Consider the following 23781-nt stretch of genomic DNA (forward strand, 5'->3'; position numbering starts at 1 on the left):
CTGGAAAGAGGGCTGTAAGGCATTCAAGAAAACACATCATATCGTGAGTCTAATAAAAGATTTCAGGGCCGTGTGCCGAAAATACCGCGCCTGCAAATGCCTTTAGAAATTAGCTTTTCTATCCTGCGCCGGCTAAAAAAAGGTATGCTTATATTCGTCAGAGATAAGACTGCTCAATTTTACGCTACGCCATTGTACAAGATATGAAAGCTGGGGGATGTATGCGTTCAATTTGCGAAAGTGATCATATTTCTAAATCAGCGAACCAATTTTCACGTAGAATTAGCGTTTTATATATGGTTACTTTCTCTGTCATGTGAAGCTAGAATTGTAACATATGTCACGCTAACACTTAACGTTAGGTGTAATTGCAACTTCTATCATCATTCATAGCGCATGTGCCGGGCGCTTGATTACTGTAAGTTGTGCTGATTACAGAGCCTGCGTGCGTGGATGGAGCACATGTACTGGGCGTGGTGCAGAGGGTTTCCATCACAGGGAGTAACGACCATTATTGTTCGGCTACAGGTACATATCTCTCCCAACAGTTCCAGTGCTGAACATCAGCGCCTATCACTCACAAACTTCCCACTCCCCACAATTCGATGGAAACGGGTTGCCCAGCGGTGGCAGCGATGATCTTTATCAAAGACAAATGATGTTGACGTCTTATTCTTATCTCTAGATCTACCCGTCCATGTAGTTGATTTGCCAAAATACTATGGACTTCAGCTTAAATCTTAATTTTTTATGTTTTGCACTGTGCTGTATCATGTTTCATTGTGTTGTGTTGTATCTTATTGTACATGTATTGTGTTGTATTGTATTGTTTAGTATTATAATGTACTGCTTTTCACAGTATTACATATTGTATTACTTAAATGGAAAAAAATCATGTTTCTGCCTTTTTAGAAGGTCTTTTATGCAATGTTCCTCTGCTGATGAAGATACCTAAGAATATACTCATATTTGTGAACGCACTGACGAAGGCCTCAATCCATATTTCATAAAACATCAAAGCAAAGTCGGGGAACATGACTTAAACCACGAATGCATTTTCTTGCCTATCAGGGCATATACATGGAAATCAACTATCGGATGTAGCTGATCCCTTCCGTATGGCCCCGACTAGACCCGCGCATCATCGTTTTCAAAGCCTCGGCTGTAGATGATGTGCAGAGATATACCGGTGGGAAGATAGCATCGTGTATGGCCGCAAGGGAACAGAACATCCTGAATATGGATTCATCATACAGATGCATTATTACTGTTACAGGCGCAGGTAATACACGTTTTCATAGAGAGAGCGAGAGAGAGTGGGAGAGAGAAAGACAGAGAAAGAGGGGGAGAGAGAGGGAGAGAGAAGGGTGAAGGGAGGGGGGAAGTTGACAGAGGAAGTCATAAACTTACTTGAGAAAGTAATGGAGGGAGAGAGAGAGAGAGAGGGAGAGAGAGAGAGAGAAAGAGAGGGAGAGATAGAGACGCATAAATACTCACAATGACATTGTCTTTTTTCCTGTTTAGGTTTGTTTACATTTTGGCATCATTAAGCAACGTTACTTAAGCCATTCTTCTCTAGACAAAAAAGCCGCCCAATAAAACAAATACACATCACAGAGAACATTGTGTGTATCAAAGTCATTACATTTTATCCATTTCTTTAATTACGCCCACCTTGCTTCGCCATACTTCATCGTATCATTCAGTGCCTTTCGAGTGATGTTTGTGTGCATGTTTCGAACTTAAAATACCTGACGTCACAATAGGCCACGGTTCCAACGCATTATAACTGCACCTTACAGGCCATTGGTCAACCACATGTACTTTTCAAGCGGAGTTTAGATGGGCCTGATGTCAGAAATTGGGACAAGCTTCACTGCACAGAATCTTAAGGTATATTCAAAGCATGTCTAAGCGTTTCGTTTCGTCATTTTTAAGCGTCTCTAGCTTAGAGGAAGGCTACGAACTCTCCATCCAACCTCTCCCTGGAGAGTAAATGTCAGGAGCATCTTGTTCCACTCAAACACGATTTACAACGTCACAAAATGGGTCGTCGAAGACGGCTTTCTGTAAGACCAGCAGTAGAACGAATCCCAGAAAATCGATTGACAGGAAAAAGGCTCCGCAACCTATAAAGGATGATCTGCCGCTGCAGTGCGAAACGGTCCACCTTTCTTTTGGTATTCCGTAGACGTTGTATCGTTTACATTGAAATGGTATTTGCAGAAGAAAATCTTTTGGAAGCAATCTCAAACCTGCTGTATTTGTTTTTATGAATACCGACGTGTGTTGTGTGATATATTAGCAAGAACAAACAAGATTGATATAGAATCTTATAGAAAATTGTATTATGTTCCATATTCTGTTAATTTTGATTGGATTACTTTGATTAGAATTAATCAATTTGATTAATTTGTCTGTTAGTATGTGCTCTTCAGTATTTGTATTCGTCTGTTAGTATGTGTAGTCAGCCTTCGGGCATGGCGCTTGAAGTGGGTCTTATTATTTCAAGTTTGTAGACACCTTTATGACGTTTTCTACAGACTACGCATATGCTGTTATCTTTTTATTTCGTTAAGTTATGATTTGAAAATGATTTCTGCGTACTTCTTTTGGTGGCTAAATGCATTTTTGACACATGTGCCAAAAATAAGAAAGAAGTGAGCTACCCATTATGTTGACTTACATATAATGTTTCAAGAGCCTACGTGATTTGTAGTGAACAAACGTTACTCCGACTTCTGGAGCACCGCCAACTAATCACAAACACCGTCGCGTCGTTACGACTCCAACGTGACAGTTTGTGTGTCCCTCAGAACTGGCTGACATTTTCCCGTCATTGTTTCCGAGGCGTCCGCCGCGCAGTGAGACGAATTTTCTGAATGTCAGCCTCACCTCCGCTAAAGGCCGCTCGTGGCAGAAGAAGACGGAAGACGGGAAGTGGCAAATGGATGACCTACAAGTTTGTTTATAGTCTAAACTACGGTCTCACGATAGTTGCAAGTACGTGACTAATGGTCTCAACCAGACTTCATAATAGTGGCAAATACATAACTAGGCTTTCTGTTTGAAAGAAAGTGTATGTTTATTTGCTTACCATATTAAATCTAGTGTAGACTGCAAAAAGTCTCAACCAAGATCCATAATTAAAGCAAATACGTGACTAGGGATTCTGTGAGGAGACAGTGCATGGTTATTCACTAACCGCATAAATTGCAGTAGAGACTGCACTAGTCTCAACCAGCCTTCATTATAGTGGCAAGTACGTGACTAGATTTTCTGTCAAAGGAAAGTGATAGATAACTCATTAGCCATGTAGTCTAGTAGAGACTGCTTTGCCAAATACTAGTTGATCCAAACATGATACAATATAACATTGAGGGGTATTTAGACGTCTGTAACTAATTTGCCATAAAAAGAGAAACAAATATCATCATAATTGGCAATACAGCGCCATCGTCGTAAAAATGAGCCGTGCGACAGAGTCCTAAAATCACTGTTTATCACTAAAACGAAGGTCAGACATATGAATTTTCGAGGAGATCTCAATGCATATAGTATGGCTTCTTCATAGGCGGTGTCGTAAAACTGGGAGCCTTTTCCATCTTAGACATTATAGACTAATTAAAATAACATCGTACTAGCTCTAACCACCTTGTTGAACAAAGCCATTTTCAGTTTCAAAATGTACTTTGACTGTAGAATAAAGGTTTGGGCCCTCATTATTATTCCTAAATGGCTACGTGGTCATTTGCATAATGGCTCCAACAGGGCGCGCGTTCAGAAACTACTCTTCAAAATTAGCGCTGACGTCGCTCCTTTAGGGCATGGCTATTTATTTGAGCATATGTTGAAACCGACGCCGCGGGGTCTCATTTGTAACACTTTACTCAACATGCCGTAATGTGTGTTCATTTCCCCGGACGCCCGGGGGCCAAACTTCGGCGTCCTTTTATGAAACACTTCTGACAAACGTTTACCGCTAACACCCTGTTTACGAGAAAACGGCTGCGTTTCTTGTAGCTCCATTTGGATGTAATGTTATCAGCAAAGTGCGTATGGAGGAACGTTTGGAACTCGTAAGAAATATTCACGCCACGTGGTCATAATTGGCTATAACAGTGCTGTTCGTCGACATTATTCTAGTCTGCATGCGTCCATATAGACACGGGAAAGACAGGCGTGTCTATATATCTCATTCATTTGATTTAATCTATCTTGTGACATCTTTGTTGTTTATTAAGTCGTATATCTTAATATCCTATCGTCCTATTGTCATTTTGTAAACCGGCATCGATATCTGATACGTTTTCTGACATCATATTTACAAAAGTATGTCCCTTTAATCTATTTTGTCTGCAAATAGTTACATGCGTTACAGACCTGGTAAGTATTGTGCTGTCATCAAGTAGTATGACATAAAAATGAATAGCTTATTAATCTATTTCTTCTTCTGAATTCATGACAATGTTCTCATATATTTACACTGTCTTCTTTTTTCATGGAATTCATAAGAATACATTAAGCAAAGAAGGAACATATATCAGTCGATCATATTTCGTACGTGACACAATCAGGCCAAACAATGACCTTCTAAGTCACGGTTGATGCCAACAAGTTCACCCTCATATCAAATGCAAATTACAACAATTTCCAATAATAATCCTCACAATACATTCACGTACATTTATATGGATATCCCAGCTTCTCATTATATGCATTCAATCACAGCCATAAGCCGTCCACATACAAGATGGGATTTCCCCGCATAATCTTTACGAATTACCGGCTGATAGCTTTGCGAATTCATCCCTCACGCTGTGCTTAGGAGTCGGATCCTTCCGGGAGCATGTTTCAATCAGAATGATCTAACGCGTGGTTATATCCCTACACGTGAAAGCATCGCCGCTCCCATGGGGACGCCTTGGTATCGTTTGATGCACGTGTAGGTAATCTACCGGGCAGGAAGCTACCTATTTTTCTATAAAAAATAAGAAGAGCAGATACGAAAGAACCATTGTATATTTGAAATGTTTTCGACATCACTTGACGCATACCAGTAGTTCATTTACTAGCATTTCATTTTTTTTCGAACATGCCGCTGCTCTTCACTAATTCACAGTGCAATTACTAATGGTTTAAATCCTGTTTTTTATTCCTTTTATTTTTTCATTAATCAGATAAAACAACGGCAGGGACATGGAAATAGTCCTCTTGTTGAGAGGAGAACACACCCCCAGCTAAGAATTAACGTCGCTTTTTGCACGTCAACCCTTGTTTCTGATGGAATTCATGGTGAGAAAAAGAGCTTTCCTGTAGATGATAACATGGTACATTCGAACTAATGATAATGTCTCACACCCCAATCATACGCATTAATATCACGTTGCCTCCTTTCTTTCTGAAGCAAACTTTGTGTACTTTCATTTGCACATCACTTTCACATATATATATATATACAGAGCCTGGACACATGTCTATCTTTCTTTAACAAAAAAACAGGTGTTACATTTAAAATGTTGTATGGCTAAAGAATGCAACCTGCCTGGATATGAACTACAGTATGACATGTTGAGTGCACTGGTTACAAATTATCCCCCAAAGCTGCGGATACGAACTTCGCTTAAATGAATGGCCGTGTCCTAAGAAAATGACACTGACTATAACTATGAGGTACAGAAACGTACAAGTATTACAAAAATCCAATACTGTCAAGTTTATTTCAAACCTGTGGCGAAAGGTAAAAGGAGTGGCAGAGCCCTTGTATCAGTTCTGTCACACTAGAATATGGATTCTCTGTTTTACAAGGGCTTTAGTGAAATGGATGTTGGGTGTGAGGCGGGTACTTCAACCTCTTAGCCATCTGGAAATAATGGTGCTAAGTGTCACCTCTAGACTTAACCTTTAGTGAATAAGCATACCATGGCCAGAAAGTGAACCTGTAAATCCTGCTACGCCACACAAAAAGCTTGGGAGAAGGAGATCGTGCTAGCTTTAGGCTTTTTACTTTGGCTGTAGACGCAGAGGAAGTTAAAAGAAGAAAGATTCATCCGTATGTCGTGGATGACAAGTGTGCTTTTCAGAGGTGGCCGCCTGATCTTGAAATCAACCAATCAATAAAGCCTGTTCAAGTGACGTCATCGACGTGACCGCCGCCATCTTGGTGTCCCGAAAATGTGTATCTTAGTGAATCTTAGCTCAATCATTTGGGGACAGATAAAGATCTTCCAACCTAATCAAATAACCACGAACAAATGAATGTCTACATCTCAAAGAGGAGAATACCAGAAGAAATAATTCAGGAACAACTTGCATGGAAAAGTACAATAAAGTACAATCAATTCGATTGAAATTCAATTAGGGGCACCAACATGGCGGTCAGCACCTTCTTGCTTTATTGCTATGGAGAATGATCGAAAACGATCGTTTAAGGTCACTGGTGTTGCGTAATGTATATATTTGCAGTATTTACCATAGGCAGAAATCCACTGTCATATTTGTAACCCTCCTATTATCAATTCTAAGCCTCTTCCTGTATCGTGCAACGGGTCTAGTATCGACTATATTCAATTGAGCTTGGTATCACTCCCGGTCGCTCATGTTTCTGCGCTCCCATCTTGCCAGCAGGCTTTACGTATGACAAAAGAGAATGATCCATACTCTACGCTTCCAAAAAGAAAAGAATAAGTTTCCCTGTACGCAGCTGTTGGTGATTTAATGTGATTAACTGTCCATTGTACCAGGAACAATACGGACTCATTCCACCCCATACAGACAGCGTTTACAGTAACTATGGGATAACGGTGTGCACCGTTAGTCAGTAGTAACGGGGCTGAGATGTCCTCCTTTCCTCCGGAGATGACAGCGTTAGTCGATAAAGTCGGGCCAGGAGTAACGGCGGATCGTATGGTGGCGGGCTAGTGGAGGCACGATGCATGTCGGGAATGACGGGAATGACCCCAGCTAGAGAAGTGACCTCAAGATGGCCGCTCTCGGATCGCAGCCCAGTCCTCGGCGCTTTGAGGAGCTAGCGTACTGGAACAAACGCCTGGATCTACCTTTCCAAACATATTCATTTCACTTAACCCCAACTGCAGGTAAGTTAGGTCTAACCACAGGGTCAGCTTTACTCGTTGATAACAATTACGCCTGGAACTATCCTTCCAAACATATCATTTTCACGTTTTCTACTGGTAACAAAACAAAACAAAACAAAACAAAACATGTAACGTTACCGGACTAATATATAACGTTATATACAAGCCCTGCAACATTCGCCACGGCTAGTACATGTAGATCTTACCACAGGGTCTAGTTTTCTAATTGTCTTAAATTCAACTTAGTCGTGGAAGGAAATAGAAACAACAAGGTGATCAAGGTTGACCTAGAAATTATAGGAGGATTGGGAAGCAGTAAAACCAAGGACATCCTACAATGTATATAATGACCTTGAGTAAACTAAATCATGTCACAGATAGCCAGGGCCTTTTTAGCCATAAGTAATAATTACCTGGCGTCTAACCTAATCTCCAAGTAGATCTATCAGTAGCAAGGCAGTATCAGTAGGGCCTACTGAACCAGTATCCAAAACTGCAAAATAATCCAACATTCAAAACTGCACTCGGTGGCCTTTTCATACTAGTGATGAAAGGGCAAGGACAACAAAGCCTTGGTAGTATATTTTTCTAATCTAATAGATTAAGAATTTGGGTTCATCACAATTTTCCTGAGCTCGAAACATTCTGCCTTTTTACCAAAATACACAGGAATACGCAAATATGTATAAAGGAGAGTGAAATCTACCGGAATATACTAGGCTTTGATCAGTAAATATCACAGGCTGCTATATTTTGGCATTAAATAGTGTATTCATGGCCCAGGGAACAAGACATCACTATGATCTTGAAACTACTGATGGTGATGGCGACCCGACCAGGCCTCCATGTTTTTATTGCGGATTACAATGTTGAGCCGCCCAGTTATTTATTATAACATGTATAGTGATTTCCAGGGTCATATATATGTTATTCTAATTTCTATGCCAAAATATAGCAACCTGCGATGTTAACTTATTGAATAGTTCCGAAATTTCCTTTTTTGTATTCCACACTGTGACCCCGCTAAACAAAGATTGTAATCCACAAATTATGAAAACAAACATGTCGCCTGGCCGGGTTGCCATTGCCATCAGTAACTTCGTGATTCAATGATTTCTTGTTCCCTGGGCCATGAATACATTATTTCATGCCAAAATACAGCAGTCTGATGTTTACTCATTCAAAGCATATTCTGGTAGATTTCAGCCTCCTTTAAGGCTTTATCATTTATGGGTATTCTGGTGTATTCCGGTGTATTCTGGTGTATTCCGGGAAAAAGGCAGACCCGCTCGAAACTGTTTAAAGCACTGCTACTGTGCATGCCAACACCAAGTACCTCACACCAACTTCCAGATTCTGCCTGCAGCTCTGAACAAGAGCGATGGCATTCTATTTAATCTAATGTTGTGCACCCAAAGATTTCTCTATGCACCTAAATTGTTAGGCTGGGTGCACCGGTGCTACACACCTATCCTCAAAATTGAATTTCAAGCCCTGCTAGCTAAGCTGGATGATATTTTGCATAGCTCTTTGGTCGAGGGATCTAGTACATTGTATACTTGTAAAGGCCTAGGAAAAACATGCTTTCTCAATCCGGGTTCTCAACTGACCCTGGCAAAAAAACTGACAACCCTAGCTTTTTTGGCGGCCGCTGGCAAGGGACACAATAGTTTCAATCTGACATCTGAGTAATGAATTTAAAAATAGACTTCTTGTATTTCAAACTCAAACTTTCAAACGTTTTATGTAGGAGTGTATTCCTTTTTTTGTTGTTAACTTTAAGTTAAGTTTATTAATATACTTGTGCTTGTGCAAAGTACTAGTATATCTCTCTGAATAATATTATGTTGAAAATACCAGTGCTTCAAGTGAAATCTAAAAGAAAAAGAAATAACAAACAGAATACCTAGCTACCAAAACTGGAAACAGCACTTTTTCCCTAGGCCTAAGGCTCATGTAATATCATAACATGGCTCTAATAAGTCTACCGGGACCAGTTACGGTACGGCACCATACAATATTTGTATTTTGCAGACCAGTTAACATGAAGGCGCTTAATTTAGATTAATTTGCTATAAAGATAGTTGTATGGCTCTTTGGTCCAGAGACAGGGATATATTCTCAATCTCAAATTGATACTTACTCTCCCCCCACCATCACTGAAAGGTACTGAACTGTATTTCAGCAGGTTTCCAGAAAAGGTGACTAGGCTAGGAATAGTGGGCTACCTTGGCAGGCTACCTCCCTCCACTTTTAGGGCCCTATTCACAACAATTCACATTTTTCACACTTTCCAATATTCAATGCCAGGGTGCCGCAAAATTGATTTTACAACAATTCTTCTTAGCGTGAGAAAAAAAACAACAGAAAACCCAAGTAGGAGGGTGGTAGAACACAGGAAGGTACATTTCTTTTGTGTTAATTCTCATCAAATACAATACTTTATATACTGGGGGAGAACAATGTTTTAAGGTTTTTAGCGGTGATTGTCTATACAAGCAAGGAGGTTTATCTTGATAAGTTGAACTGTTTCATTTCAAATCCGGCAATGCTTTCCTTCCAAAGACTTTTATTAATAATGAGCATTGCATTGATTTCTAGGCGATTAGAAGTCATGAATAAACCGTGCTTACCAATTTGAAGCGTGCAGAGTCTATTCCTTACTTTCACGCTTAGAAGAATTGTTGTAAAATCGATTTTGCGGCACCCTGGAAGTGCATCTTGGGAAGTGTGAAAAAGGTGAATATTAATCCAGGCTTGGTATTAAAGGGATCACTCCAACAATCCACCTGTAGACTGCTCCCTGTGATAATTCCTCCCCCTCCATACTCATCCTAGAGACATTTACACCCCAGTTTATGCTAGACTATATTTAGTGCAGATGAACCAGCGCATTATGGTAAGTGACTTTTAGTCTTGGGAGACGGCTGAATTTGTGTCTGATGACAGGTTGGCAGAAAGACCTGTCCAATCCGGACAGCGGAGAAATCTGTCTGGTCCGGTTAGACAGATGGAGCCCCCTGACCATCTGATGTATTGCCGTATATCCTAACATTAAGTGCACTGATTGGCTAAATGGGGTTCTGCATGCAAATCTCATTATTCATGCAGCATTCAGAAAGATTAGCGACAGTGTTGTCTTTTCAACTTCCTTGGCGACACAGCTTAGGCAGGCAGTAAATTTCTGGCGAGGTCTGATCATATGGCTGCTAGCAGGTCACTGAGTGTCACCACAATTAGCCAATGACAGACAAGGTTTTGTGGGTTATCATCATGCAAAATACTAAGAGGGAGACTGATTTGTGTTATCAGTGGTGTTTTAATCTTAGCAACAAAAAAACAACTTCTTCCCGCTGGCACGCGTTATTATACAAGCCTGCGTGGGGCAGCACGCAGCACGTATCAACAATGCATGTTTCACACTAGGGGTGGGTACCGCTACAGAAACTTCCGGTCCAGGTCCAGTGGGTCTGTACCAGATTAAAGTAGTGCAGCAGTACATTATATTTTAGATAGTGAGACCTACAAATTATGTTCAAATTGTATGTCAGAATGAAATAGCTATTTTCAGTGCACACTATTAAATGTGCAGAAAGGAAACAAAGATGTAACAAAACATTTTATTCCAAGGTAACTTTTATCTCACAAAAGAGATTCAGAGGAAACTTGTCCTTCTTGGGGTACAATGTAATTGACAACTAGACATCATGACCAACAAATGATCCTACTTTAGAGGCTTAACAGTTTTCAGCAGTTCTAAGAATTTGCTAGCTTATCATGATAAAGCTAAAACAAAAAGTAATATGACTATGGGCACATGATATAATTTTTTAGGTTCACAATTTGTCTCTACATGTAACTAGACTCGCCTTGCCGTCTGTTGACTTATCCTTTAAGTGTTACTAGATATCATTCACAGCTAACGTCTTTGAAAGAGAGCAACCATGATTCGTTAAATCTGCTGTTATTATGTGACCACCTATTTCACACAATGAAACTAGCGGGGCCATGTGAGCCACGCCCGGCACCCAAACTCTGATCCTCCTGCCTATGGGCTTGTATTTGTGCCACAGGACCCCTCTGTTCGATATGACTCTTTCAAAAGTGTTCAAATTAAACGCACACGCAAGCGAAGAATTATTTTTAAGCTAATAAGTCATTTCAAGATGTATGCTTTGCAATGAGTTAGTTTAATATGTAGCTGTGTCACCAATAATGTTGAAAATACTACACTCTCGCTAATCTTTCAGAATCCAGTGTAAACAATGAGATTTGCATGCAGACCCCCAACCATCCAATCAGTGCACTTCATGTTAGGATATACGGCATGCAACACGACGGACTGCTTGCAATTCTATCGCCTTCTTCCAGGAAGCTCAACCTGTCAAATGGGACCAAACAGGTTTTTTCTGCTGTCCAGACCGGACAGGTCTTTCCGCCAACCCGTCAGATAACTCACAGGACCTGATTATCTACATAACTATTACTAGTAATGTAGTTAATATGAGTGTACCACAGAAGATCATTGGAGTGCTGTTCTCAAACTTCCAAGTTATTGGTGGGATCTGAGTCACCTGACACTGTGAGGAAATATTTGCATGGCTAATTAGTACATGTAATATTTGCATGACTCTTTCGTCTGGACACCGGGTAAGGGACTGTATGTGTAACACTTGTATGCATACATGACTCTTTGGTCTGGACACCAGCCAGTGCTGGAAATACTGGGTCATGTGCACTTTTGTACTACCAAAATTGAAGCTGTGCACCTAATGTTAGTCTGCATGAATGTTAGTCATGAATTGTAATAGCAGACAGTGAGTCATCCAGGCCCCCTGGGGGCATTTGTCCTAGAAAACTGGGACAGTCAGCCACAGGTGTCAGACAGATGTAGTAAGTTCAGTTGTATATAGCCAAAATTTCCACAATTGGTTGCTTTTCCTTGGTTTTGCAGAAAAAAAAACACATTTTATTCTAACATGGAAAGACAAAACATATGTTTGTACTGCAATGAAAAAAGAGGGACAGTCACATTCCAGAAAGACCACTGCAAGAAGTTGGTAACAAGAGCAAGAGGTAGACATCAATCAAGACATTCTAGCAGTTAATGCAGGTCAGCTGACAGTTCGTAGACATATAAAACTGCTATCTCTCTGGTCACACTCCTTAGGTAAGGTACTGCACAGATGATATTTGTATGGCTCTTTGGTCTGGACACCAGGTAAGGTATTGTTTAGGAAATATTTGCATAGTTTGTAGACCTGGGAACTGGATTAATATTCTTGACATTTGCACGGGTGACTGGGTGTTAGCTTAAGTGTGTTATTAGAAGTACATAACTCAGAACATTTCTCTTTTTTTTCTCCAGGGATTGATGTCTGAAAAGGTGAAATGGGAGATGGAGCTCTTTATGCATCACTGTCATCTGTCTAGAATGGTCAAGGCACCAGCATTAATTAGTAACAACATTATTGGTCTGACTGAAGAGAATATTGAGAAGATGGAATCGACATGTGCAATGGTTAGAAATAGAGTGCCATAATGAACTGTAAAATACCAAAAGTCTGTTGGTTTGATTTGGTCCCATTCATGCCTAGTCCTCTGAGTGGCACATGTCTAGGAATAAGTCTCTAAAACTGTATAAAGCATATAGTGAATGTACTCTGTATCAGCTCAATATTTTGCATCCTGCTATACCATCAGTACTAAGTGTGATACTGTAAGTATGCTTCTCCAATAGGAGTAACAGTTGTTTTTAGAGCATTTATTAAAACTACCTCTATTCACGCTATTGTTTCAAATGTCTTTTGTCGACAACGTTGCCCAACAATAGTGCAATTGAGTCTGTCCAGACATGCCGGTCACAGAAACGTACATTTTGACCAAAGAAACTCAAGCGGGGCACCCCTGAACGAAAAATTAGATTTTTTTGAATTTCGATGACGATAACGGATTTAACCAACAAGGGTGTCATTGAGTCTGTCCAGACATGCCGGTCACAGAAATATTCATTTCGATGTACTGAATTCTATGGGGGACCCCCCTGAATGGAAAATTAGATTTTTTTTAAATTTCGATGACGATAACGGATTCAGCCAACAAGGGTGTCATTGAGTCTGTCCAGACATGCCGGTCACAGAAATATTCATTTTGATGTAATAAATTCTAGGGGGACCCCCCTGAACGAAAAATTAGAATTTTTGGAATTTCGATGATGGTAACTGATTCAGTCAACAAGGGTGTCATTGAGTCTGTCCAGACATGCCGGTCACAGGAATATTCATTTTGATGTAATAAATTCTAGGGGGACCCCCCTGAATGGAAAATTAGAATTTTTGGAATTTCGATGACTGTAACGGATTTAGCCAACAAGGGTGTCATTGAGGCTGTCCAGACATGCCGGTCACAGAAATATTCATTTTGATGTAATAAATTCTAGGGGGACCCCCCTGAACGAAAAATTAGATTTAAAAAAAAATTTCGATGACGTTGCAGATTCAGCCAACAAGGGTGTCATTGAGTCTGTCCAGACATGCCGGTCACAGAAATATTCATTTTGATGCAATTAATTCAAAGGGGGGCCCCCTGAATGGATAATTAGAATTTTTGGAATTTCGATGACGGTAACGGATTCAGTCAACAAGGGTGTCATTGAGTCTGTCCAGACATGCCGGTCACCGGAATATTCATTTTGATGTAATAAATTCTAGGGGGACCCCCCTGAATGGAAAATTAGAATTTTTGGAATTTCGATGACGGTAACGGATTCAGTCAACAAGGGTGTCATTGAGGCTGTCCAGACATGCCGGTCACAGAAATATTCATTTTGATGTAATAAATTCTAGGGGGACCCCCCTGAACGAAAAATTAGATTTTAAAAAAAATTTCGATGACGTTGCAGATTCAGCCAACAAGGGTGTCATTGAGTCTGTCCAGACATGCCGGTCACAGAAATATTCATTTTGATGCAATTAATTCAAAGGGGGGCCCCCTGAATGGATAATTAGAATTTTTGGAATTTCGATGACGGTAACGGATTCAGTCAACAAGGGTGTCATTGAGTCTGTCCAGACATGCCGGTCACCGGAATATTCATTTTGATGTAATAAATTCTAGGGGGACCCCCCTGAATGGAAAATTAGAATTTTTGGAATTTCGATGACGGTAACGGATTTAGCCAACAAGGGTGTCATTGAGTCTGTCCAGACATGCCGGTCACAGAAATATTCATTTTGATGCAATTAATTCAAAGGGGGGCCCCCTGAACAAAAATTAGAATTTTTGGAATTTCGATGACGGTAACGGATTTAGCCAACAAGGGTGTCATTGAGTCTGTCCAGACATGCCGGTCACAGAAATATTCATTTTGATGTGACATATTCTAGGGGGACCACCCTGAATGAAAAATTAGATTTTTTTTAAAATTCGATGACGTTAGCGGAAATATAGACGGCAATAACACATGCTAACAGTGCCAATTCAGTTGATTCATGCGCTTCAGTCAAAAGTCGCTTGGAAATATAGACGGCAATAACACATGCTAACAGCGCCACGTCAGTTGATTCATGCGCTTCAGTGAAAAGTCGCTAGGATACCATAAACTGTTTTTTGGAAATATACTTTTTCAAACGTATCAAAAAGGATTTAGGAAGATCGAAAAATCAAATAACGATTTTTTACTAATTTTCTACATCATCATTGATGAAAAAAAGGTTTAAACTCGGCAATGAACGCAAGTAATGCAATGCGTTGTGCTGTACACGACTGTAGGTTAAAAATGAAGACAGATAAATTGCGTATATTCTCAAGAAGAATGACGGGAGGCCAAAAGTATTGATATCGAAGATAGATCAACATATTAGCTTACTGCTGTGAAAGTTTCATCGAAAATTAGCACTTCCTTCTCGTTTTACAAAGCAAAGTGGAGTTCCGTTAGGTGCGGCTCAAATCTACACAGAATTGTCTATGCGGAAGACAGCCGTTGTAAGGCGGCTTCGGTTTTCGCAAGACTGGGCGTCTTTGCTTTTCAAATCTCCCCTAGAAAACAACGGATTTCTCTCAAATTTGGTCGAAATGTTCATGGAAGCTTACTGAGTCGTTGTATGAATTCCCATGCGTTTACCGCTACTGGTTATTGAGTTATTAACAGTTGATTTTCGTTCATTGAATTATTGCTTTCTGGCAACACTTTCCCTACGATAAAGTTTACATTTCTCCTTAAGTATTGAGTGCAAACACTCAGAAAGGAATGGTTGATACCACCGAAACGTTTTCAGCAGATTTGTATGAAAAATTGTGTCAATTTCACGATGTAAATCACTAAGTTGCATCATTCTTATGATGTCGGACTTTTCCGTTTGACCGTGCTGCAAAATAACGATATTTTGATAATCTATATCCTCAAGCAGAAACGTGGAATAGCAAAACTGCTAAAAGCACAGACAGATGAGCATATTGACCTACTTTTGTAAAAGTTTCATCTACAAATATCACCTCCTTCTTCTTTTATGAAGGAAAACGCAGTTCCGAAAATCGAGCTAGATAAGTCAATGTGAAAGATAGCGGCCTCGCTTTGCCCGAGACTGGGAACTCTTGGAATGCAAGGAATCTAGCTGACATATTCATGGCAGTCATTGTATGAATTCCCAAGCGATGAGTACAATTGGTAATGGAGTTACTAACAGTTGACTTTCCGATAATAAATCATACTTTATGGCACAACTTTTAAACGCAAGCTGAAGCATTGGGTGAAAACACTCAGAAAGACAGCAGTAATTACACTGAACTCACTCTAGATGAGCATATTACCCTACTTTTATGAAATTTTGATTGAAAAGTATCCATTTCTTCCTGATTTATGACGGAAAACGCACTTGACCATGACTCCAGAGGTTTTCAAAACACTGTGCCTATCACATGACACTCGACAGGTGTCAGATAGCTTTTCTGAATACCAAAAAATTTATTGTTACCTTCGCCAAGAGGCCATTTATTCTAGAATTTTTATGTATGTATGTATGTTTGTACGTATGTATGTGGTTTCGCAGCATAACTCAAGAAGCTATGTGACGTTTTCGAAATAAAATATAGCTATGTACAATGCACACAAAAGCTATTGGAAGCAATAGAGTGAATAGGGCTAGTACAGTTTTAATAGCTGTTCTAAAACATAAGTGTTACTGGTACTCCTGTAATTCACTTTACCTTCACAGTAGCACAATTTGACAGTGTAAGGAAAATTGACATTTTCATTGAACCCAAACTTCACGGTGGCAGCAAGTGATCTACAGAAAGGATGTGTGAAGGACTCATAAATAATTACAACAGTTTTTTTTTAATGATAAGTTCATGGTACAGAGATAACCGTGAAAACAGTGAACATAAAGTTTCAGTGAAAGAAACAAGAATACTCCTATGGGAGAAGCAAACTTACAGTATTATCGGACCATTCAGTATTACACTTACCAACAGAATACAAAATATTGAGCCGAATATACAGATACACTATATGCTTTATACAGTTTTAGCAACTTATTTCTACACATGTGTCACTCAAAGGACTAGGCATGAAAAAGGATCAAATCAAAGTTGAAAACAACACAGACATATATGGTACTATTTCTAACCATTCTATGTGTTGATTCCATCTTTTGATATATTCTCTTCAGTCAGAGTCAGACCAATGATGTTCTTAATAGGCTCAACCATGATGACAGCTGTATTCATAGAACATATATACAAACATACACATATATATATATAACAGAGACTTTTGGCTTCCTTGTTGAATCAGTCATAACTGTGGTGCCACTGACATGCTTTTTCCACGTGCCTTTTCGGGGTCACCCTCACTCTCATTGACTTCTGTTATGATAACAGTCTAAAGGATAACTAGTAGCTTAAACAACAATGCAATTGAAATTGGTTATGTACTGTGTTATTACATATAGAAATACATGCATGGGTACAAAGAAAGCTGTCAAATACTTGAACAATTGCACTTACTGACAGGTTACTGTAATCCTGTAATGCATAATGACTGATACTTATAAGAGACACGCAAACTGGGTGCCCACAACTGTGCATTAATGATACATCTTCAATCTAGTAAAGACCTATGAATTTTCAAAGCATCTGTATCAGAGTCATTGCCATTGTAATAACTACATACACATGTACAGTGCACAGGGAATTTTTAAAATGTTTTTTTAATCAGTTTGTCAGCCTGATGTTGCCATCGATTCCACGAAGAAAGGGGGCTCGTACATCATCAACATACAAATCAAAAATAACAATACACAAAAGAGAGTCACATCACAATCTTGCCTCGAATTTACATTTTGTCACCCGCTCTAACATTATCATCATCACATTTGTTTTCATATTGAAATTAAATTGCAGGAAGGATTTCTACATGGGTAAACTTTTACTAGCTGTAATGTATTGTTTAAGCCTCAATGCATGATAAAAGATAGGACTTGGTTGGTGTTGATACATGACTCCTCCATGCAGTTGAATAAGGTAATCCATTGTTGTCATCTCATGTGTACATATACATGATATAGGACATTGATGGGCTGCCTGGGTTGAATATTGTCAGCAGCCTCAGCACCTATAGAAAGAAGAACAAATGTCTTATAATGTTATGACAACTATAAAGACAAATACACTACAGAGAATAGTCTTGGCAAGTTAAGCCTTTGACGCTTGTCCCTGTGACTGCTCACTCATCAAGAACTCTGATCTAGATTTGTCAACACACACACAAAAATACTTGTGCTCATATTCACACAAACATTTATATATATGTATATACACACACACACACACACACACACACACACACACATTATAAACACACGCTCATTTTCACACACATATACACATACATACACACACACACACACACACACACACACACACACAGCTACACTCAAACACCCACAATTACACAAATTCACACAAACATGCACTCATTCACACACATATATATTCAAACACACACACATATATATATAAATATATAAAAAACACACACGCACACACACACACGCACACACACACACACAATTTTCAAACACACAAATACAGAAATTGATTTGTTTTGTACCACTGTGGTAAACGGCCTCAATTATCTGCATACTAATGTGTATGTATCACTATGTTATTTAAAAGGAAGGGTGAGTGACTCAGTGTATTTGGATTTATTTCAGCTTGTACAATAGACCGATAAAGTAGTAAGTGTATCATTGTCATTTTAACTACCAAGTCCTTCATTTCAGGACAGACTGAATTTACATGCATGCAGCTAGATATGCTCTTTCCTGTGTGAAAATTTGCTCTTTCCCACAATTTTACTTTACTATAAAATGGAATAAGATATTGTTGAGTACCACTGTATGTATGAATACAGGGCAAGCTGGCTTATTGGCTATAGTACAACCAGCTGCCCCTGCATACTTGTAAAGGTAAAAGTTAATTTACACTGAAGGGCAAGTACATACTGTACATATAAGTAACAGATCATAGACTCTGTTCATACCAGGAGTTGTGAACCAGGGTTTACCCAGGCACTGAGTCAGAGATTGATTCCTATTCAGGATTCCTGGTATAGGGATGAATGGTCAGAATCAGGATTAATCCTGAGGTAAGCCCCCTTCCCCCACAGAGCTTGATACTAGTATTCGGACCATTCAAATCCTGTTGAAAAATTGTATGATATGAAATATCACAGTACATGTTGTGTTACATGTAATTTAGGTGAAATTTGGAGCACAAAATCTGATCATAATGAGTCTGAATATCTTTCACCATAGATAGTGATGGGATTCTTTTCCAAGGATGAAACAGTGCACATTGCTTTGTGGGTCACTAGGACAATTGCATCATAGACTATATATATAGTCACTATACTGTGGGAATGGATCATGTTTAGCTTTCTGACAATACTACTGACTTTTAAACTAAAGGAAACTGTGTATGGATGGGAATAATCCAATAAATACCAGGACAGGTATAACAGGAAACATCATCAGATCAGACTTAGGACGAGGCATGCTGCATTATGGTAACAGGGAACAGTTTGCAGGATTATTAAAGAAATAAAGACCAACTGAGTTCAACACTAAGAAGATGTTTTCCACTTAAGCATATTTCAAAAAAATCTGAGAACCAACAAATTAAATTGCTGTGGCCCCAATGTCCCTCTCTTTCTCAGTTACATATGTCACATGTTGGGTTCCCGAAAAATGGCCCCAAGGCTATTCATGGGGGTTTGGCCTGTAATGGAATTTCTTTTAGAAAAAGATGGAGCAATCTATGGGTAGGCTGGAGAAACTGATGATATTGATGGACCTATGATGGGCGTGGTGACATGCACACACACACACACAGTATACATTCAACAAGCACACAAGCACACAACATATTATATACCAATACTCATAAAGACATGCACACTACCAGTATCACACATACTCACAAACACTAAATTAAATACAGTCTGTATATCTGTATTCAAGGTGTGAGACAATTCTGTTATGTTTGTGTCATACAGTCTACAGAGCCTCACTCATTGCCTGGCCCATCAAACTTCCAGCTTTCTTTACTTTCCCTTGTACCCCTCCCCTCCCATTCCATTCCATTCCATTCCATTGACTTAGAATTTTGTTTATAAAGAATCCAAAATTGGTGGCTTTTCTACCACTTAGTAGTATTGGTGGAGTTCTTCATATTGCTGCGACCAAGCTATAGCTGTGTACCTATTTTAGGTACAGGTACGGGTACACGGGTTTATATTAGGTACAGGTCCACACCTGAACCTGTACCTAAACTACTTGTTCGGAAAATGGTAGATTTTCAATAAGGACAAAAGCATGTTTGAACTGGTAACAACATAATATTCATCTGTGCTAGGTACTATTTTTTACAAAAACAGAGATGAAAACTTGACTCCAGCCTTGCAAATGTGTTTTATGTGCTGGAGTATTGTATGTAGATGTGGCTTTAGTTTAGTGCACTGCCAGAGTAATTTCATAGTAATTTCATCTGTCAAAGTGGCCATCCCCTGAGTCAGGCTTGACCTGATTAGTACCTGTCCAGTACTGGTCCACCAGGGTTCAGGTATTTTGGACCTGTACCCTAATTGATTGTAACCGGTACTGTATCCATACAGTGTACTGGTACACAGCTTTAGATCAAGCACTATACTTAGTAATCTCCTTACCCCATCCCCCCCAGCAGTTGCCTTCCTTCCAGCCAAGGAGGTTAAATATCTAACCTCCTTACTCCAGCCTACCCGAGGCTTGACCCAGTTTCTCCTCAAGGTAAATTCCATAAGAGGCCAAACCCCCATGCATAGCCTTAAAGCCTAGAAAGGGTAGGCGCCCACCCCACTAGCTAAGCCCTGGGGTAGCCACTTTTTCCGAAATGCTGTCACGTGTTTGAATAGTCCTATAACAGAACACAGCATGTTTATAAAATCTCCTCACTACTAATAATGCATATTGGGTAAAGCATGATGCTTTTTCAAGCAGCTAGTGGCATTGCAATGTGGCTTTGCTACAGCTATCGTTTTTGGACAATCACACCGGGTCACCCCCACTCTTCTCGATAAGTGTGTTGGGTCATTTCCTTAAGCTTTACATGCAGACGTTTGGCGCTTGAAGCTTATGCCTTAAGCTCCCTCATACACAGAGCTGCTGGACACCTGCCCACCATGCAAAATGACAAATGCAATATATAATCCCTTACAACGAATATATGAAGAGGGCAAAACAAGGAGCCCTGTATGTTGGCAGTTGATTGTTTCAAAGTTTTTTCTTTTGTTGATTCCTAACAATGAAATAGTCTCTGCACAGTAGGGCAGAGTGGGTAAAGACAAGATGGTATGGCTGTAAGTTCTGAATCATAGTGGTTTGAACCATTGGAGTCTGGAGGGGGGAGGGGTCTTTCAATGAACAATAATCCAGGATGGTGGGCCATCCTTATACAATACAATTGTCTAATTCAGTCCTATATATATGAAAAAAAGGGAAAAAATGGTTGTGAATCCTTTCTTAAGTAACATGTTCTTAATGGTGGAAAGTGTCTGTGTTACAGTACCGGTCATGATCACGAAACATGCATCAGAGATCTTGAGTAGGTTTAGCAGAAATTCGTGAAATTTTTGCAAAACCTCAGTTGCTTCCGAAGTACTGTTGGTTGCGTAATAAAAAATTGTCTGGACTCTCGGATTGCGGAAGTTCTTCCACAGAAGAAATCTAGATCTTCAGCAGGATTCTAGTTCTGAAATTGCATGGTATGTGTTGGTCCATACACCGCTGGAAGAGTCCATTCTTGTATGAGGGGGACATTTTCAAAAATTCAATTTTGAGCTTGGTTGATTATTAAAAAGGTCCAGTTTGTTTTTTGAATGGTCCAGTATGAATGTGGGTGCCTGGAAGAGCCCATCCATGCATAGGGTTTCAGACTGGAGAGATCTGACTGGTCTTCAATTCAATTCTTTATTCAAATACCAACATTGCAGACATACAACAAACGTTAGCCTGGATGACGTTGATATGTTCTTACTTTATACTAGTTAAATGTTATTTTGGAATGCTCCATTTTTGCATTAGAACAGTCGCTTTTTGCATGGGGAGGGAAATCTGCGATACATGATGTATTTGCTCGTGCAAATGTTGCCTTTCTAGTTATAAATATGAATTGTTTTTTTTCTTTCTTTTATTTGAGTTGACTGTGTGATAGCTGTGTGCCAATTTGTTATATCAAAAATAGAGAGAACGCTAGCGGCCCCAAAAAATGACCCCTTCCAATGAAATGGTATGGCTACCCTGCCACGTCACAAAATCAAGATGGCGGCCACCACACATGCCGACAAAACCAGCAAAGGTTTTGCTACCCAAACCTGTAACTAGAAAGGCTGATGTTTGCTACCGAAGAAATACAGCATATTTCACCCCCTCCTCATGCAATAATGGACGTTTTGCTCGTGTGTTCCTGCAACGTGACCTCTGGTAACCAGGTCAAATGGAACATGTGTTCCATTTGGCGGGTTCGTACCAAGTTTAAAGACCTGTGGGTCCGTACAAAGTTTAAAGACCCGCAGGTCCGTACAAAGTTTAAAGGCCCGCGGGTCCGTAAGAAGTTTACAAAGCCACAGAAATGAAGATTACAGACCTGCAGATGGAGCCTTCTGATTGGTCAACAAAATCTAGCTATATGATAGTTTATAAACCTCAGTGTGCTGTATGAACTTGTAAGCACACAAAAATTGGTGCAGTTATCCGGCATAAGTGACAATGCGCCGCGCAGATATGCGGAGTCACTAACAATAGAGAGAATGGGACCCAGTTTGGGATTCGGTGCAATTTAATGTAGTGTGCTTTAATCTGTTGCACAATTAAGTGGCATCTACTGTATTTGCATTTTTGAAACTGGTTGCAGCTAATGGGATACTGGTTGTCCCTGTTTATACTGCCTTGCCACTGATAGATCTGCTGGGAGATTAGGTAAGGCAGGGTAGCCTCTGAAAGTGCTCATGCAACAGCGGCGTATACTTCTAGTATTTTTTTCGGGGGGGGGGGGGGGGTACACGATTTCTTACATGGGCCAAAGGTCCATACTAATGCTCACTTTAACTTTAAGGCAACATAAGTCCCTTGGCGGTGAAACACCCTAAGCCGGCATAAAAGAAATCACGTTACATCACCCCAAATATATCAAATGTATATGCTGACATTCCAGGAAGTCTACGATGGAGGCTAATTATAAGATCAAGATTATTAAAATCTGAAGTAACCTCCTTGCTTGCTAAGACAGGGATGAATGCCAGGATATAATAACCAACATAGTAATGGTTAACCCATAGTAATAGTCTCCGGCTAGTTGGGTAACCCTGGCATGTACTGTACGTACATGCATGCTGAACCTATAGATGTAAACCTCCTTGGTTTGGAAGGATAGTTCCATGCGTAATTGTCATCAACGGGTTAAGTGGAACCTGGAGTAAGACCTAACTTACCTGCAGTTGGGGTTAAGTGAAATGAATATGTTTGGAAAGGTAGATCCAGGCGTTTGTTCCAGTACGCTAGCTCCTCAAAGCGCCGAGGACTGGGCTGCGATCCGAGAGCGGCCATCTTGAGGTCACTTCTCTAGCTGGGGTCATTCCCGTCATTCCCGACATGCATCGTGCCTCCACTAGCCCGCCACCATACGATCCGCCGTTACTCCTGGCCCGACTTTATCGACTAACGCTGTCATCTCCGGAGGAAAGGAGGACATCTCAGCCCCGTTACTACTGACTAACGGTGCACACCGTTATCCCATAGTTACTGTAAACGCTGTCTGTATGGGGTGCTCATTCTCGATTGCATCGAATCCTGTAAAAGAACGGTTGAGCGGGACTTAGCCGGAATGGAGCAGCAACAACTAATCAGAAGCATGGAAAAAATACAGAGCAATGAAAAACTAAGAAGCAATGGTTACCTGCCTCAGTGACAACTGATAAGCGGTGAAAACGACAATGACGAAATTCTGATACTAAAGGCAAAAAAAGGTAAACAAAGTGTTTGACGGTCATCATAACAGTCTGTGTATGGTAAAGAAATATAACTAGGTCTCGAGAGACCTTGTATTTTGTGCTTTATAAGTCAAAATTCATAATGTTGAAGTTCAAATTGGA

At 40.0% G+C, this 23781-nt stretch overlaps 2 long non-coding RNA genes across 2 annotated transcripts; one reads left to right on the forward strand and one right to left on the reverse strand.

Annotated features, from left to right (window-relative positions):
* The first annotated feature begins 6763 nt into the window (after positions 1 to 6763).
* Positions 6764 to 12884, forward strand: LOC136444021 (uncharacterized). Its single transcript, XR_010757221.1, has 2 exons — positions 6764 to 7097; positions 12466 to 12884. It is a non-coding gene; the product is annotated as an uncharacterized lncRNA (long non-coding RNA).
* Positions 12885 to 16412: 3528 nt separating this feature from the next.
* LOC136444022 (uncharacterized) lies at positions 16413 to 23456 on the reverse strand. The gene is made up of 2 exons (XR_010757222.1): positions 23122 to 23456; positions 16413 to 17709 (listed from the first exon to the last, which is right to left on the reverse strand). It is a non-coding gene; the product is annotated as an uncharacterized lncRNA (long non-coding RNA).
* Positions 23457 to 23781: the final 325 nt, after the last annotated feature.

This window comes from Branchiostoma lanceolatum, chromosome 10, assembly GCF_035083965.1.
Source record: "Branchiostoma lanceolatum isolate klBraLanc5 chromosome 10, klBraLanc5.hap2, whole genome shotgun sequence".
NCBI classification, from domain to species: domain Eukaryota; kingdom Metazoa; phylum Chordata; class Leptocardii; order Amphioxiformes; family Branchiostomatidae; genus Branchiostoma; species Branchiostoma lanceolatum.